This window comes from Drosophila ananassae, chromosome XL (genome assembly GCF_017639315.1).
Source record: "Drosophila ananassae strain 14024-0371.13 chromosome XL, ASM1763931v2, whole genome shotgun sequence".
Classification (NCBI taxonomy): Eukaryota; Metazoa; Arthropoda; class Insecta; order Diptera; family Drosophilidae; genus Drosophila; species Drosophila ananassae.
The window spans coordinates 15,483,365-15,494,787 of NC_057931.1; the positions used below are offsets into that span (position 1 = coordinate 15,483,365).

General features: G+C 39.1%; 1 protein-coding gene across 8 annotated transcripts in view; it reads right to left on the minus strand.

Moving 5' to 3' along the window:
• The window catches only part of LOC6502898 (ras GTPase-activating protein 1), a 135,639-nt gene extending 125,647 nt beyond the window's left edge, over positions 1-9,992 (minus strand). For 4 of the 8 annotated variants that reach the window (XM_044716932.1, XM_044716935.1, XM_014905759.2 and 1 more), the window contains exon 1: positions 9,890-9,991. The gene's annotated coding sequence lies outside the window, so the exon portion shown is untranslated. The other 4 variants (XM_044716933.1, XM_014905757.3, XM_032455927.2 and 1 more) reach the window with 4 other exon arrangements.
• Positions 9,993-11,423: the final 1,431 nt, after the last annotated feature.

Genomic DNA, 11,423 nt, shown 5'->3' on the forward strand with positions numbered 1-11,423 from the left:
AAATGGAGGCGCTGCATCATAAGGTGAAGGCTGCGGCGCGGACTGAGGATTCTTCCATTATGGCGCTGGAGTCGGTGGAGAAGCGTTTGCGTGAGCGGTTCACCGCGCTTCAAGAAGAGTTGGAGGAGCTTAATTTTAGCGAGATCGGGAGTGATCTGTATTGGAAATTCTCGCAGCTGGCGACTGATGTGGAAGTGGAAATTCAGGTGGAGGTTGCCAAGCGCTCCATTAGAATCGCTGCCCACTCCACACTTCTCGACGGTGCCAGCGTATCGCCAATGCCATACAAGCCAGCCCCCTCCTTGCCACCGTTGCCGATGCCAACATTCAGCGGCGGCTATTCCGAGTGGCCGGATTTCTGCGCTCTTTTTAAGACCACGATCGACAGCCATCCTCACCTAACGAAAATGGAAAAGCTCCGGTGGCTCATTTCATGCCTGCGCGAGTCAGCCTTGGATACGGTGAGAGCTCTGGAAATTAATGACGCGAACTACGATGTGGCCCTTGACCTATTGCGCAATCGTTTTAGTAATCGGCGTTTAATATTTCAGTCTCACATTAATGAGATCCTGCAGCTTCGTGTGGTCGAGCCAGGATCTGTTACTACTTTGCGGGAGCTATCGGATCGGTTCAATGGGCATATGCGGGCTCTTCTGAGTTCCGGATCAGCTGCCGAGATCCAAGGATGCTTCCTTATCCAGATTATCCTGCAGAAGTTGGATCCTGCCACAAAGGCCAAGTGGGAAGACACTCTCGCCGGAAGCAACGACAGCATTCCGTCTTGGGAGTCCATGGCACGATTCTTGGAGCAAAGGTGCCGGACTCTTGAATGCGTCGAGTTTTCTTTGGCGGCGTCTCCCCCAGCTAACCAAGTGGGCCGAGGTAGATCTTGGAATAACCGATCTTCGTGCATGGTTATTAACGCCCGTCCTGCTCTATGCGCCCTGTGTGGCATTTCGGTGCACGAGCTTCCTTCTTGTTCAAAGTTTAGTGCTTTGACAATTGAAGAACGGTACGACGAAGTGCGGCGTCTAGCTCGCTGTTTTGTTTGTCTGGAGGATGGCCATCTCGCTCGCGGATGCTCAGCTTCCCGCTGCTCGACGTGCAATCACCGTCACCATATTTTGTTGCACCCTCGCGGGCAGATTTCACCCGCACGAGTCTCCCGTCCCATCGGTGCCGTTACTGTTGCGCACCCATCCCGCTCAATCAACCCTGTTATGAACCAGGATCGCAATGCTGAGCTAGTGCTCCTGCCAACAGCCAATGTACTCGTTCGTGGTCGATCTGGAGCCTTCTTGCCTTGCCGAGTTTTATTGGATTCCGGCTCACAAGTGCACTTCATCTCGTCGCGGCTGGCGAATGAACTTCAGCTTGGCCGTTCCAAATGCTCCACTACGGTGGCCGGTTTCGGCGGCGCTGGGTTTGATACGGATGGAGCATCCGTTAATGTGTGCTTGAAGTCCCGCCTTAGCACTTACTCAGTGGAAATTGAGGCTGTTGTAGCTTCACATATAACGGACTATCAACCTAGCCAGGACATAGAAGCTTCGCGCTGGAAGATTCCTGGCAATTTGGATCTAGCTGACCCTAACTTCTACAAAACGCAGCGAGTGGACCTGTTGATTGGAGCCAGCTTATTCTTTGACCTATTGTCGGCTGGTCAAATCCAATTAGGTCACGGGCTTCCCATTGCCCAGAATACGCGATTTGGCTGGGTGATTTCTGGACGCGGTGAACTATCACGGGATGTGTCGTCGCTCTATGCTAGGAAAGACAACCCAAGGAATACCCACTGGAATGATGTGACTGCTGCCCCTTCCAACAGTGTTATTGAAGGCCCACCCTTCAATGGGGGGAGGATGTTGGGCCAAGCAGCCACCAAAAGGTGCATTTAAAATAATCATAAAATGCTAAGCTGCAGCTGTTGTTATCAGCATGTTTTCGTCTCTGTTTTGTCTCCCAGTTTCGCATGCGCTTTATTGTTATTTGTAGCGTATGCGCTTCGGGGAGCTTTGGTTGAGCTTCTGCGCAAGCTCTTGGTTTTGGGTTGGTTGTAATTCGGCATTGTTTTGGACCGGCCGCGGAATTTGTTTTGGGGTTAAATTGACCCATAATAAATTGATTTGTAAAATTGAACCTGGTCTATTAATTCGGCCGCTATCAAAACGCTGATAGCTCAACAGTCGGTAAATTTAAGTTTCAAATCTAACAGGACACACAAATCGTTAACCTGAGTTAATCGTTCTTAGGCGTACCTATAAAAAGTTGGTGAGCTTTTGGTGAGTTGGCGAGCATTAAGCTTTAGGTTATTTTCTAAGCATCAATTTGAAATTTATCTAAATTTGATTAAAGTCTATATGGTCACCAGTGAATCTATAGTGTATGTTGAAGACAAAGGCTAACGTCATCAGCGTACATAAGTACACGTGATTCAGTTAAGACAAGGGTCAAATCGTAAATAAAAGTTATTGCAACAAGTAAGGGTCCAAGATAGGGGTCCTGATGTGAAGCGGACTAAGCGTGAGGTAACATCTTTAAAGAAGACACATAAGACAGATAAGTAGCTCGAAATCCTGATAAAGAGATCAGTTGGGAATCTCAAAAGACTTAGTTTACTTGTAAGGAGCGAATGGCTCAAATGCTTTACTGAAGTTACTGAAAATGTTAGCTCTTTTATCAAAAGATGGGCAAAATATAAGTTTGGCTAATTGGATATTATATTGTAAGGTTGAGGCTGGAATGGTGCTGAATGAATACGTTGCTTGAAAAACTGTGCAAAGAAACCGATTATTGCCTGATCAGTGTTCGCATATGAATTTTCAAACGTAAGAAAAGGGGGAAAAGATACGTGTTTACGTTTAGTGTTTATAAAGTTATAAAACTGCTTTGGATCCTGAGTAAACCGAATCCGGTAGCGGCGAATATAGCTTCTATAACATTTTGCGTTATGCACGGTGTAATTGAACCGAGCTACTAAGTACCTTGAAAAATTAACTGTACAGCCAGGTAATTTATGTTTATTAAAAATTCCATTCATGACGTTCTTTAAATTTAATAGGTGCTTTTTATACCAAGGCGTATTAGTTGAAAAAGGCGGATATTTACACGGCACGCAAGCGTCCTTAAAATTATGTAAGACAATGTACCATTAAATCGTACCATTCAAATTCCAAAATAGATTTATTTTGTTTCGTGAAGTCAGCCTTACGAAAGAAACGAACTTTGAGATTTTAGTGGAGACTTTAGGTCAATAAAAGTATTAGTTTCGATTTAGAAAGTATTAGTTCGGATTAAAGTATTAGTTCGGATTAGAATGAGGCAAAAGTAACTCCATCAGGATCTTAAGCGAAACATAAGTCAAGCAGCCGGCATAAAAAATTTCTAACGTCAAACATGACCTCGGGGAAATCGTGGTGCGTATTAAGCAATACAAGGTGTGTGTCAAAAGTTTCCGAACTTTTCTGCCAGGGCATTTTCTGGTGCCGCCATCTTTGTGTGAGTATATGCGTTTGAAAGATACATTATTCACCGATTTTCCCTCCAAATTTCAAGACATTTGGAACAGTGGAATTGGAATTATTTCGTTTTAAGTGACAGTACCTCGTGTTAGTTGGTCGACGAAAAATCAAGGAGCAAAGAGCGGTTATTAAGTTTTGTTTTAAACTCGGTAAAACTTTCACCGAGACTCATAAATTGATGAAACAAGTTTATGGTGATGATTGTCTATCCCGTACCTCAACTTACGAGTGGTTTAATCGTTTTAAAAATGGAAGTGAAAGCCTGGAAGACGACGAACGTTCGAGCCGTCCGAAAAGTGCTGTTATTGATGAAAACATTCAAATTGTTCGTGATTTTGTCAAAAAAGAACCAAAATCTTCGTTGAGATACATGGAAATGGAGTTGGAGATATCCTATAAGTCTATTCATCGCATTTTGATTGAGCATTTGGGTATGCGGAAGGTTTGTGCACGGTTTGTTCCACACACACTCAAAGAGCACGAAAAGGCGTTTCGCATTCAGCATTCGAAAGACGTCGTTATTGAAGCACGAAAAGATCCTAATTTTGTGACTTTTTCCGTGTGACTTTTTCCTATTCGGAAAATTAAAATTGGCAATGAAAGGAAGATATTTTGATGACATAAAGTCCATTGAAAAGGCGGCGACCGACATACTCTAGGCCATCCCGGTTGACGAGCTAAAACACTCATTCGAATCACTTTTAAATCGTGCAAGTCGTTGTATTGAGTCGGAGGGAGACTATTTTGAATAAATGCAAAGTTTCATTCCAAACTATTTTGTAGTTTTTTTTCTTTTTGAAAAGTTCGGAAACTTTTGACACACATCTTGTATATTATCAACATTAAACCACATGAGTTCTGGGCTATTTAAGTCACCCAGAGCTTCCAGCTGGTCACAATCAGACAGAAGATTTGAAACGAAACTAAAAGCGGACAAATGTTGCCAGTATGTGGGCGATTCGGACGAAGGTGGTATGTAAGAACAGGTAACATACAAAGATTGATCGGACAAAATGATTTTAATGCAAAGAAATTCAATGTTACCAAACTCTTGTGATTTTACCTATTCAAAAGCGAATTTGGAGTTTACAGAAACTATCACTCCTCCTCCCATTCGCAGAGTTCTATCACATTTAAAAGTGGTGTACCTACTTGAAAACATTTCGGAGCTTAAGATCTCCGGCTTTAACCAAGTTTTTGTGAAGACTATAATATGGGATGCAAATAAAGAACTATCAGAATTCCGTTGGGGAATTATGCTACGTAACCCTATAGTATTCTGATCGGTAAGTGTTAGTAAAGAAGTTAGTTTTTTGCGGCTGAGGAAGACGAGGTGGGTTGGTCAGTGGCTCTAACAGGTTTGGTAAATTTTTTCTTCACCGTACTTCTCTGATGTTCTTGAACAAAAATGTTCTTTGGGCAAAAACTGCCAAAAACAAGAAAGGAAAGCTAACTTCGGGCGGAGCCGAAGTTTATATACCCTTGCAGTTGAGTCGCAGTCCGCTAGGTGGCGCCACGCATCTTATATTTTTAGATATATAGCAGATCGTATATAGTCGGCCGATCCTTATGAAATTTGGAAAATCAGATTATTTTGTCCAAAATAGAATCTGTACCACGTCCCATCTTTCTAACTTAAAAAACACCAAAGTTATGCCAATTCCGATCGTTCTATGACAGCTATAGGATATAGTCGGCCGATCCTTATGAAATTTTGTACATAAGATATTTTGGTCAAATATAACATGTGTGGAAAGTCCCTACCCTCTATCTTAAAAATCAACGAAGTTATGGCATTTCCGATCAATCAGTTATATGGCAGCTATAGGATATAGTCGACCGATCCTGGCCGTTCCGACTTATGTACTACCTGCAAGGAAAAGAAGGCTGTGTGCAAAGTTTACTAGTTTGACTGAACTGAGAACTTAGTTAAAACTGAGACTAGTTTGCGTAGAAACCGACAGACATACGGACAGACGAACAGACAGACAGACGGACATGCTTATATCGACTCAGGAGGTGATCCTGATCAAGAATATATATACTTTATAGGGTCGGAGATGTCTCCTTCACTGCGTTGCACACTTTTGACCAAAATTATAATACCCTCTGCAAGGGTATAAAAAATCACATTGAACATCTGCACGGGCAAGCGTGTTATGATATATGACGTATGCCTGGTGTAAATTTAGTAATATCCGCCACCTTTATGCCAGCTTCTGTTTTGGCTGTAAGCTGTGTTGATGTAAGCCGAGGTATCAATCGCAGAAGTGTCAGGGGCAAGCCGGGAAACAAATATATATATATACAACCATAGTCAAAATTATTTTCACAACACACAATTAATTGCACATCCCAACTTCTTTTAGTTGTTATTCTCGTTGATGTTGAACGATTGTACTGAAACAAACGTTATCGCGTAGCTTGATCCTTGCTGAAGGGACACAAAAAGAAATAGGAAAGAAAGAGGTTCATAGGACAAAGCTAAAAGCAAAAGACAAAAAGCTTATCAGTTGTCAGAAGTATTTGCACACGTTTTCGGTGCGTCAAAATTATTTTCACAATGCAATTTCGTCATTAGTTTTTGGTTTTCAGCGACAAGTGGCAATTCCTTTGCTCTTATAAATTCAATTTGGTGAAAATTCAATTGAAATAGTGATTTATCTTTTACATTTGTCTAAACAAAATGCCTAAAACAAGGGAGTTAACCCTTGAGCTCCGGGCTGAAATTGTTACTAAGTTTAAAACCGGTATTTCAGCAGCTGAAATCGCTAAATTGTATAAAATTTCACGCAGAAATGTCTACTACTTAGTAAAAAAGATCGATACAGCTGGCACTTTAAAAAATAAGAAAAGATCAGGCCGAAAACCTGTGTTGGACCGAAGACAATGCAGGCACTTACTAGGAGTTGTAGCGAGCAATCCAAGTGCAAGTCCAGTAAAAATTGCCTAAGAATCAAAAAATATAATTGGTAAACAAATAAGTGATTCTACAATTCGTCGCAGGCTAAAAGAAGCTGATTTCAATACATATATTGTCCGCAAAGTGATTGACATCACACCAACCAACCGAACGAAACGCCTTCAATTTGCGTTGGAGTATATTAAGAAGCCTCTTGACTATTGGTTTAATGTTTTATGGACGGATGAGGCTGCATTTCAGTACCAGGGGTCCTACAACCATCATTTTATGCATTTGAAGAAAAACCAAAAGCATTTGGCAGCCCAGCCAATCAATAGGTTTGGTGGTGGCACAGTCATGTTCTGGGGATGCCTTTCCTATTAGGAATTCGGATACCTCGTACCGATAGAAGGAACTTTAAACCAGATCGAATACGTTCGAATCCTTAATAACCATGCTTTTATATCAGGAAATAGACTTTTTCCTACTCATGAATGGATTCTTCAGCAGGATAATGCTCCATGCCACAAGGGTAGGATACCGACCAAATTTTTGAACGACCTTAATCAGGCGGTTCTTCCTTGGCCCCCACAAAGCCCACACCTAAATATCATCGAAAACATTTGGGCTTTTATAAAAAATCAAAGAACCATTGATGAAAATAGAAAACGTGACGGAGGTATCGCTGAAATTGACGAAATTTGGTCCAAATTGACCCTTGAATTGGCCCAAACTTTTATAAGGTCAATATCTAAAAGACTACAAGCTGTCATGGGTGCCAAAAGTGGTGTAACTAAATATTAATAATGTATTTTGATAAAATTAAGAAAATCTTTTGTTAAAATTAGATATTAAACTGAACTAAATCAAAATAAGTTTTGTGAAAATAATTTTGACGCACCGAAAACGTGTGCAAATACTTCTGACAACTGATAAGCTTTTTTTCATTTGCTTTAGATTTGTCCTATGAACCTCTTTCTTTCCCATTTCTTTTTGTGTCCCTTCAGCAAGGATCAAGCTACGCGATAACATTTATTTCAAGGAAATTGTTCAACAACAACAAGAATAACAACTAAAAGAAGTCGGGATGTGCAAATAATTGTGTGTTGTGAAAATAATTTTGACTATGGTTGTATATGGTGGGATCACCTGTAAGGGTGGTGTCGCAGTTACTACAGTGGTATAACATAAGGCAATGCCACAGAGACAATTGCTCCTTTATACTCAGATATTTGGAAGACGAATTTTTTCCTTTGGAGTAGCCCTAACATTTTAAACATTTACCTAATTTGAAACAACAAAATTTGGGGCGTTTTAATCTAGATTCAAAATTAAAATTTTCCTATTGCACTTGAACAGCTCCACCATACTGCATTATCTTTAAAAACTTCGAAAAATCCCTTTAACATCATATTCTAAATATGACATTTCAAAAATCAATTAATAAAATTTAAAAAAAAATTGATTTCTTGAGCACTCCTTGCGGGTGGACCGGTAGATCACAAAATTTACGAAAACAAGAAAGGAAAGCTAACTTCGGGCGGAGCCGAAGTTTATATACCTTTGCAGTTGAGTTGCAGCCCGCTAGGTGGCGCCACGAACTTTATATTATTAGATATATAGCGGATCGTATATAGCTGACCGATCCTTATGAAATTTGGCAAATCGAATTATTTTCGAATAGATGAATCCATTGAAACTCCCATCCTTCTAACTAAAAACAACGAAGTTATAGCACTTCCGATCAATCAGTTATATGACAGCTATAGGATATAGACAGCCGATCCTTATGACATTTGGCAGATCATATTGTTTTTTTCAAAATAGAATCTGTGCCAAATCCCATCTTTCTAACTTAAAAAACACCAAAGTTGTGACAATTTCGATCGTTCTACGACAGCTATAGAATATAGTCGGCCGATCCATATGAAATTTTGTACATAAGATATTTTGGACAAATATAACATGTGTGGAAAGTAACAACCCTCTAACTTAAAAAACACCAAAGTTCTGGCATTTCCGATCAATCCGATCAATCAGTCGGCCGTTCCGACTTATATACTGCCTGCAAAGGAACGAAGGATGTGTGCAAAGTTTCAACTCGATAGCTTTAAAACTGAGAGACAAGTTTGCGTAGAAACGGACAGACGGACATGCTCATATCGACTCAGGAGGTGATGCTGATCAAGAATATATGTATATACTTTATAGGATCGGAAGTGTGCGTTGCACACTTTTGACTAAAATTATATTACCCTCTGCAAGGGCATAAAAATAATATCACACTTTTTTAAAATTGATTCTAAACAAGAGGAATGGCCAATTTGAAAAAATTTATTGAACCAATAAAACGAAGTCCACCTGCTTCAATTGATATTTTAAACCTCATCCTTTAATTGGCACCTGCGCAACGATGTTGTGTTAATGTCCTATAGAAATTTTGATTCGAAACTAATATTTTCTCATTTTTTACTGCATACTTACTATGATACCCTTATAGATATTGGACTTCTAAATATGTGATAGACATACATATGTACCTTGCCTTGCATATACAATTTTACATCTTGGAACGGTAAAATATATGGGTACATTGTCGAGGTATGTACATTTAAACATTGCTTGTGCTTGTAGTTCTATTTTCCCAAAGCTGTATATTCGTGGGAACGTATGTTACATCTATGAAAGAGGGGTAAGAAATCATGTTCAACCCTAAATATTTATTCGTGTTCACCAGCAGCTGAGTTGATATACAGCCATCCGTGATATATGTAGCCATCCGTCTTTTTGTAAAAACGCGACGATGAAACTCCTATAATAACCATGATCTAGATCGAGTTGGATTGAATTTTTTGCGAGGCTCTTCCCGTTGTTTATCTTTACATAAAAACAACAAATTTTGTCTCAACGTATGTATGTATTTAAAAGGTAGATTTATATCTTTGAAAAAAATTTCATCTAAATCAACTGCATGGGGAAGTTATAAACATTTTTGATCCCATCACTTTACCAAGCAGGAACTTAAAAAAAATGCAACAAAGTCGCATTCTGCAAAAAAAAAAAAAGACACTCGAGTTCGGAAATTTAGGAGGCGGATTTCTATTTTACAGGACACTTTACTGAACACAATTAATAGAGTTCAATAATAATGAAACTACAATTTTTTTTATATAAATCATGCTTATAACAAATAAGAGCGAGAATATACGGAAAGTTTTAGTAGACAAATGCATCAACAATTTTAACATTATTCTAAAAATATTAGAACAGAATACTGGTAATAATAATTAACACCAACATTTATAGAACAAGAGTGACTGACTTAGCTTACAAGAGCATTTTTACTTTTAAAGAAAGGCTAGGACTGTCCGAAGTTTTGAACGAATTAACTCTCTTGTTTACGGGATCTATACTTTTACGGGCGCTTTCAAATATCATCAAACAAAAAGACTTGTAAATTTTTTACCAATAACTAATTAGTTGATGCTGTGTGACCGCAAACAATTTTGGTGAATTTCTTTCAAGAGAGCTTCACACATAATCAGTCAAGATAGCATCACATGTTATCGTCGACGAAAAACGGTGGAAAAAGAATCATGGCGAAAATATATCAATATTATTTACTGGTGGTCTGGATAAATACACTTAAAACGCCATTTGACATATTCACTAAAAATTCTGATTGCATGAATGAGGAATTCAGTAAATGTAGTATTGGTTTGGGAATAAGAAGAAAATGTTAATTCGGTGCAATGAATTCGACAGAGTACTGTGTTCCGATGGCAAAGTTATTGCGTGGTTTTTTTGCTTCTTTGTTTATATATTAAATGCCTTTGCATTTTGTTTTTAAAATGTTAAAGTAAAATTTTTTGCTAACATATGCGTTAGTAAAAATTTTAAAGAACTTTTATTATCGACTTTTCGATTATTAGAAAAGTTGCACAAAAACTCTTTTATTAAATTTTTTAAATAATAATAAAATTTTAATTTGCTATTTTATGGCTAATAGGGCTTAACTTATTTTGTTCATTCAAACACATCTACAGAAACTACTCATTCTTTTTATATCCTTGCAGAGGGTATTATAATTTTGGTCAAAAGTGTGCAACGCAGTGAAGGAGACATCTCCGACCCTATAAAGTATATATATTCTTGATCAGGATCACCTCCTGAGTCGATATGAGCATGTCCGTCTGTCCGTCTGTCCGTCTGTCCGTTTCTACGCAAACTAGTCTCTCAGTTTTAAAGCTATCGAGTTGAAACTTTGCACACACCCTTCTTTCCTTTGCAGGCAGTATATAAGTCGGAACGGCCGGGATCGGTCGACTATATCCTATAGCTGCCATATAACTGATTGATCGGAAATGCCATAACTTTGGTGTTTTTTAAGTTAGAGGGTTGGGACTTTCCACACATGTTATATTTGACCAAAATATCTTGTGTGCAAAATTTCATAAGGATCGGCCGACTATATCCTATAGCTGTCATAGAACGATCGAAATTGGCATAACTTTGGTGTTTTTTAAGTTAGAAAGATGGGATTTGGTACAGATTATTCTTTTGGCAAAATAATTCGATATGCCAAATTTCATAAGGATCGGCCGACTATATACGATCCGCTATATATCTAATAATATAAGATGCGTGGCGCCACCTAGCGGACTGCGACTGAACTGCAAGGGTATATCAACTTCGGCTCCGCCCGAAGTTAGCTTTCCTTTCTTGTTTTTATTATTTTTTTTCGCGCGGACAAGATGTCTACACGAGACACGACACCCAGCATCGTTCTACGGTTTAATGATGGTAAGCTGATTAATAAAAGTCTACTATGATAAGAGAGGAAGTGAAGATTTGTATCCCAATTAAGTCTCCTAAGGGCGAAAGTCAGGAAGTTTTTTACAGATTCTATGTGATCTCGGTTTACTCCGAATTGAGGACTTCAGACACTCGATCCATACTCAAGAATCGGACGGACCAATGATGTATATAATGTTGTAGTT